This window comes from Protobothrops mucrosquamatus, unplaced genomic scaffold, assembly GCF_001527695.2.
Source record: "Protobothrops mucrosquamatus isolate PMUCROS unplaced genomic scaffold, P.Mucros_1.0 scaffold3306, whole genome shotgun sequence".
Classification (NCBI taxonomy): Eukaryota; Metazoa; Chordata; class Lepidosauria; order Squamata; family Viperidae; genus Protobothrops; species Protobothrops mucrosquamatus.
The window spans coordinates 21,021-28,487 of record NW_015389296.1 but is presented as its reverse complement, the minus strand read 5'-3'; the positions used below and the strand labels follow the sequence as shown (position 1 = coordinate 28,487).

Sequence of the window (7,467 nt, the reverse complement as noted above, 5' to 3'; positions counted from 1 at the left end):
ATTCACTTTTCCTCCATCCAACACAAGTACGGGGAAGAACTTATTATCCAAGTTAGAGTAGAGTCCAAAATAAAAAACAAGCTTCCAAGGTTGGTTCGTCTGCTTACAAATAAAACTCACAGTTAACTTTAAGTTGCAGCAGTGGCGGCGGCTTCTAGCTTCGCCAAAGCGAAGGCGTCCTGGATCGCGGAGAATCCTCAGGGCTCCGGAGGAGTTCTCACCTACATCGTCCATATAGGACGACTCGGGAACTCAACTCCTACCCCGGGCAGCTCACCTATCCCCTTATGCCCAGGGGAAAGGTATCAGGCCGTTTGACAGCTGGTACTGGCTGTCAAAACGGCTTTTACGCGAAACAGGCGGGAGGCAGCAAACAGCTGCGACCAACGAAGTCGCCTGCCACCGGAAGGCCAATCTTTGCTTTTTCTGATCCTCAAAAATATAGATAAGATGCTTGTAGGGTGAAATACGTTCCTCTGTATCCTCAATAAAGTCATCTTTTAGTGTAATTTGGTTTGTAGAATAGTCAGGTGTAATCTGAAACTCACTTTTAAGATTTAAAGAAAAATCTCTGGTTCTTAGTTCTGTGGTAATCTCTTTCATTGTAACAAATTCCTCTTTAATTTCCCTTAATTCCTCTTTTGGTATGTTTTGGTTTATAGAATAAACAGATGTAATCTGAAAGTCAGTTTGAAAGTTTGGGGTAGAGTTGACTCTTCGTTCTGTTGTAATCCCTTTCCTTATAGCACATATTTCTTCAGAAACCTCATGGATCTTTTCCAGTATAAGCTTGCAATTTAAGTGAGAGTAGAATTTCTCCATTTTAAAAGTGATCAAGGAAAGTCCTTTCTTTATTATTATTTTTTCTTCTTTTTTTAATGAGGGCTGTAATTAAACAGTGTCCACCCCCTCAGTTCCCACAGCTGCACCCGCTTATCCAGGAATAGTTTGAAGGTCAGGTCCTTCTATCCCAAAAATAGTTGCAACATTGACTTTTCACCACTAGATGTCCTCAGTAAATAAAAAATCTTTTCCAGACACCATTTTTCCCCCTTTTTTCTAACTTTTAAAGGAAAGAGTGGAGAAAGAAGTAATCTTCCAATATTAGCTACTAATACAATTCGAAAAAGCGTTTTTTTTCTGTATCCCAAAATGACTGAAAATAGAGTGTAGTCTTTAAAAAAAATTTGTTCTCAACACCTCTCTTCCCACACATACAGAAGCTGCTTTTTCCAAACGGGGAAATAATTCCAACCAAGTTTTTACAGGCAAAAAAAACCCAAGTAGGGGAAAGAGAGGGGCTAAAAGGGTTTCACCCGGATCCTCCATTGTGGGTCTAATATCGCTTAGCTGTAATTGTGACTTCGGCTGGTGCAGCAGGATAATCGGCCATCTTACAGGATGATTGTCGCTCCGTCGGCCCTAAGGAAATAACTGGAGCCACGGGAGAAGCTGCCGCTCTCCCGCAGTCACCAGCAAGCCTCCTTCTCGGTGGTCGCCCCTCCAGGGCGACTTTCGACCCACTAGGGGGGGTCTACCGACGCAGAAAACCCGGCCGGACTGGAGACGAGTCCCCAGACGCGACTGGAGTCCCCGCGCACCGGAAGTCCCAGATTGGCATGTTTTTAAGAGGAGAAGATCCTCCTCCTTGATAGCTGTTTTTTTAAAATAAATAATTTTATTAAGGATTATCTTAAACAGATAAAACACACAAATGTAATACTAAAAAGAAAATTTTTTTTAGAAAACAGAAGCATCTCCATACCTATGTTTGTATATATATATGAAGGAAATTTTCCCCTTCATCTGCAACAAGTATGTTCAACATTAACAACTCGTCTCTGTCTTTTAAAATAAGAGCAAAATGGTTCATCATTCTGTATGTCACACAATATTCTGCAAACGCATCTCTAATCTTCAGCTCTTCTTACTATTTAGCAAAGATCCAGTAAAAATTAATAAAAATACCTAATAACGTAAGTAGTTAATATAGTACCGTTTCAACTTAGTCTACTTCCACCCATCCCTCTTTTAACAATTAAACTGGAAAAAAAACTATTAAACATTACTAAACCTCATATAATTTCTTGTTTCAATATAAAAAACTAATCCATCAACCCATTAGGCATTTATAAAAGAAACACTACCCAATCCAGATAATGATTTAGTAGCATTCAAATGTCTGCAGGACCCCTTTACTAGCTATCCAAGGCTGCATGTGGCCCACAGACGCCAGGATGGATGTGGCTGCTTCAAATAGTCTACTTTATAGGCTCTCAAAGATGGCCAACTCTTAAAGGCATCTGGGAAGCCCAAAAGAAGTTTGGGTGAAAGACCCTACCCTTTTCAATTTCACTGTTCACCACCACCACTTCTGGAGGCAGGTTGTTCCACTGATTAATTGTTCTAACTGTCAGGAAGTTTTTCCTTAGTTCTAGGTTGCTTCCCTCCTTGCTTAGTTACATTTACATTTCAGAGCATAATGCAACCCACAACTTTTAGCTGATCACAAGCGGCTCCATAAGGACAGGTTTTGCTATCAGCTTACAAAAATCAGCAGTGTAAAGTTCATATGGACAATCTCCAATTCTCTCTTCTAGAAATACTTTCGGCAGTTGAATCTTGACATCCATCTGCCAATTTCGGTGAAATGACCCTACAGCAAAAAGGGGGGCTTGGTTCTCCTTACCCCACAAGAACTTATCTCCCCCTCCTTCACAATTCTAAATTCCAACAGGGATTTCTGTTTTCTTCTTTCCAAGCAGGTGATGCAATGGAGGAGAAGCAGGAGGGGTTAATGCTGCTGCAAACAGCAAATTATGAAGGAGAAATGACATTTGACCATCAAGGGAATCCAAAAAGACAAGAGAGAATTCACTCAGAAGGTGGAGGGGAAAGGTCCTCCACATCTCATCATTCCTTTTGTCTTAATTTACCTAAGAATCTTTATAGGAAACATAAATCACATACCACTGTAATATTAGGAAATGATTCCAGTCTGAGCAGAGAGACTAAAACATGCATAAAGTATAGAAATAACTTAAGTAGCAAGGCTACTTTTAATGGCTATCAAAGAATCCACATAACTGAAAAACCATATAATTGTGAGGAATATGAAAGTGGTTTTGATTTAATAGGAAAACGTAGTTCTGATGAAAGGATCCAGACATGGGAGAAACCATATAAATGTATAGAGTGTGGAAAGAGCTTCCATTTCAGGAGTAGGCTTACTTACCATGAGAGGAGGCACAGAGGGGAAAAAAACTATAGCTGCCAGGAGTGTGGAAAGAGATTCTTTGAGAAGGGAGCCCTTGTTATCCATCAAAGGATCCACACAGGGGAGAGACCATATAAATGCCTGGAGTGTGGAAAGAGCTTTTTTAACAACAGGATTCTTACTCGTCACCAAATGATCCACACAGGGGAGAAACCATATAAATGCCTGGAGTGTGGAAAGAGCTTTACTCGGAAAGCACATCTTAATTCTCATAAAGGAATCCACACAGGGGAGAGACCCTATAAATGCACAGAGTGTGGAAAGAGCTTCCATTTCAAAAGTTCTCTTAATTGCCATGGGAGGATCCACAGAGGGGAGAAAAAACATAGTTGCAGAGTGTGTGGAAAAAGATTCTTTAACAAGAGTGCCCTTAATATGCATGAAAAAATCCACACAGGGGAAAGACCCTATAAATGCCTGGAGTGTGGAAAGCAGTTTACTCAGAAAGGAAATCTTAGTCATCATGAAAGAATCCACACAGGAGAGAAACCGTATAAATGTGCAGTGTGTGGAAAAGGATTTTGTAGCAAACGTAGTCTTCATGGTCATCAAAGGATCCACATAGCTGAGAAACCATGTGGTTGTGAGAAATATGGAAAGGGGTATGCTTTAATAGAAGAATTAAATTCTCATAAAAGTATTCACACAGGAGAGAAACCATATACATGCACAGAGTGTGGAAAGAGCTTCCACTTCAGGCGTAGTCTTAATCGTCATGAGTGGATCCACAAAAGAGAGAAAAAATACAATTGCAATCATTGTGGAAAGAGCTTTTTTGTGAAGAGAGACCTTAACGTCCATCAAAGGATCCACACAGGAGAGAGAATGTATACATGCACAGAGTGTGGAAAGAGCTTCATTAGAAACACTCATCTGACTCGTCACCAAAGGATCCACACAGGGGAGAGACCATATAAATGCCTGGAGTGTGGAAAGGGTTTTATTGAGAAAGGACATCTTAATTGTCATATAAGAATTCACACTGGGGAGAAACTGTATAAATGCATGGATTGTGGAAAGGACTTTATTCAGAAAGGAAATCTTAATTCTCATAAACGAATCCACATGGGAGAAACCGTATAAATATAAGATTTGTGGAAAATAGTTTGCTCATAAAGGAAATCTTTTCGTGAAAGAATCCACACATAAGAGAAAGCTTATACAGTAAATGCACAATGGGTTTGAAAAGAGCAATCTTTTCCAAAGTTCTCTTAATTGCCATGAGGGGATCCACACTGGAGAGAAATAACCTTGCTGCAGGAAGTGTGGAAAGAGATTCATTAAGGGAGCCCATTATCCTTCAAAGAATCCACAATGGATAAAATGTATATATGTCAGGAGTGTGGAAATAGGACAACTTAATTCTCAAAAGAATCCATATTGGAGAAACACCATATTTGAGGGGCTGTCAGAAAGATGAGGGGGGGAAACTTTTCCAAAGCACCAGAAGCTAAGCCAAGAACCAATGGATGGAAACTAATCAAGAAGAGAAGCAACCTGAAATTAAGGAGAAACTTCCTAACAGTGACAGAAGTTAACCTGTGGAACACCTTGCCTTCAGATGTAGATGCCCCATCACTGAAGGCTTTCAAAAAAAGACTGGCTAGCCATTTGTCTGAAATGGTATAGGGTCATGTCTTCAAGTAAGGCATTGGACTTTCCAATTTGTTATTCTGTGTTCTATGATTCACTTAAGAACTGCAATGATTTGCTTAACTGGCATAAACGATTAGAAACTGGAGTATGAATCAAGCATTTGCAATAGTGGCGAATATCTGTAGCTCAGGTGTAGGATGAGGGTGAAGGTTAGTTCTCCGAGCTTGTGGGTTGGTTTCTGAATGTTTCATTACCAGGTTAGGTAACATCTTCAGCGGCGTTTAGTGGATATCTCTGTCAGTGTTCCACTGTTTATAAGGGCTTCAGGTGTGGGAATGTCACTTAACTGTCTTGTGGAGCAGCAGTGGTACAGTGGTTAGAATGCAGTACTGCAGGTTAATCCTGCTGACTGCCAGGTGATTGCAGGCAACTCGATTCTTACTGGGTCAAGGTTGACTCAGCCTTCCATCCTTCTGAGGTTGGTAAAATGAGGAGCCAGATTTGTTGGTGGCAATATGCTGACTCTAAATCACTTAGAGAGGGCTGTAAAGCTCTGTGAAGTGGTACATAAGTTTTAAGTGCTATTGCTAAGCAACAGAAATGTTGGGCTGAATCGTATTTCTAAGTTGAGAACTTCCTGTATTCATTTCCTTTTGAAATAAATATCATTAGACTTGATTCCAATAACTGATTTTCTTGTAGGGAAGGGCTGTTCCTCATAAGCAAATGTTATTTTCCTGAAATGTGAAGCCTTTATACATCAGCATTTAGCCACTTATAAAGCAGACTTGCTTGTTATTCCAAATGTGACTTTAAACCAGGATAAGGGATGTCCTATTGCAGTTGATTTCATCATTATGCAGAATATTCCATTGCCCCTACACTTGTTTTAATCTAGAGAAGTATGAAGTATTTGGAGATGTTAAAATGCAGACCTGCATAAGGCAAACATAACTGACATTTGTATTTAAACAATTGTTGCCTGGGACTTGATACACTATATGCAACAGATTAGCTCGGGGGCTTCCGGTTTGCCGATGCGGTCACCATAGACGCCTGGAAGGTGAGCTCTGTCTTCCACGTCCTATTTTGCACTGCTGGGGGACCCTGGAAAGGGTCGAAAATCGCCCTGTAGGGGCAACTAGCAAGGAGGGGATCCTCGTGGGAGGACGATAGCCCTTCAGTTTGATCCGGGGTAGCCCTCCAAACCGGTGGACGAAAGACTGGCCATAGAAATATGGCTCATCACTAGGCTGCAGACAGCCGAAGTCAAATTTACCATCAGGCAACTATAAAGCAGCACGGATGAGACTGGGTGAGATCTACCTCTCTTAAATCCTAACTATTTTTGCTACCTGCATAAGCTGCTCAAAGTACTTTCCCCTCTGTGGAGAGGAAAGGGAGATTCTACCCCTCCCTCTGAAAACATCCAGGGGCGTTTAAAACGTTGCAAGAATAACCTGAGTCTAATTGGATTTTTATCTTTTTAAAATGTGTGGACTAAAAGATTTTTTATTCTTATTGAAGATCTGGGTTTTTACTTATAAAAAAGAAGTAAAATTGAAAAGATTTTAAAAATTTTGGACTTAAAAGAAACTCTAATTGGTATAGGCGACATCTTGTGGCTAAACCTGATGTTACAACTTGTTGTTGCTTAAAAGAGACTTGGCTTATAGTCCAGACTATAGATAAGACTTTTGTAACCTTGACAGATATCAGCTGTGTTCTATACTCAGTGACATATTTTTTACATCGACTGATTGTAAAGCTTTTAACTTAACACATTACTAAGAGAACATGTAGGAAAATTAGGAACAGATTCTCTTTATGTTGAAAGCAATTCATGAAACTATTCTTACAACTACTGATGAAATAAGGAGTTACAGAAAAGAACAAAATGTCAGCCTAGATATACGAATCTAAAATTTGATTACAACTAAAAAAATCAACTACAGAGAATATAATAGAAGTGGAACAATTAAATACTATGACAGAAGATTCAACTGATCAACAAACACAGTTAATGGTAAACCCAGAAAAGGAACTGATAACATGGAAAAGGGAAAAGACTTTCTATATAAACCAGAAGAAACCTGAAGATGAAGAAGAACAGACTGAAGAGAAGATAAACATCTCACGACAACTACGTTGAGTTGGAAAAATAGATGATTTGTTAGTCCTTTCAAAAAAATGGCGCCCGGATGGCTTTTTCTACTTCAAACAACATACATAACAATACAGCGAGATTTATTTGATGACTTAAAAGCACGGACATGGAAGACGACTTGGCAAAGAAAGAAAGCTAGAATAAGACTGAAGAAACTTGGGGTTTTGACTTATCAGTGAGAATTAAAATAGAACATACTCAAATAGATAAGATGTGTATTTTGAATACTAGATTTTGTTATGAGTTGATATAAAGAAAACCTTGGTCATTTAAAACTTGGAAGTATAAATATTAACAGTTAAATTTGAATATTGATTTGCTTATAAAGGTTAAATGTAAATGTAATTAAGATATATATATAAGCTAAAAATATATTGATGAATGTAATAAATATGTTTTTACTTAGCTGTAATAATAAAAACTATTA

At 39.1% G+C, this 7,467-nt stretch overlaps 1 pseudogene; it reads left to right on the top strand.

Moving 5' to 3' along the window:
• LOC114923398 overlaps positions 1-7,467 on the top strand; it is a 47,451-nt pseudogene that overhangs the window by 25,048 nt on the left and 14,936 nt on the right.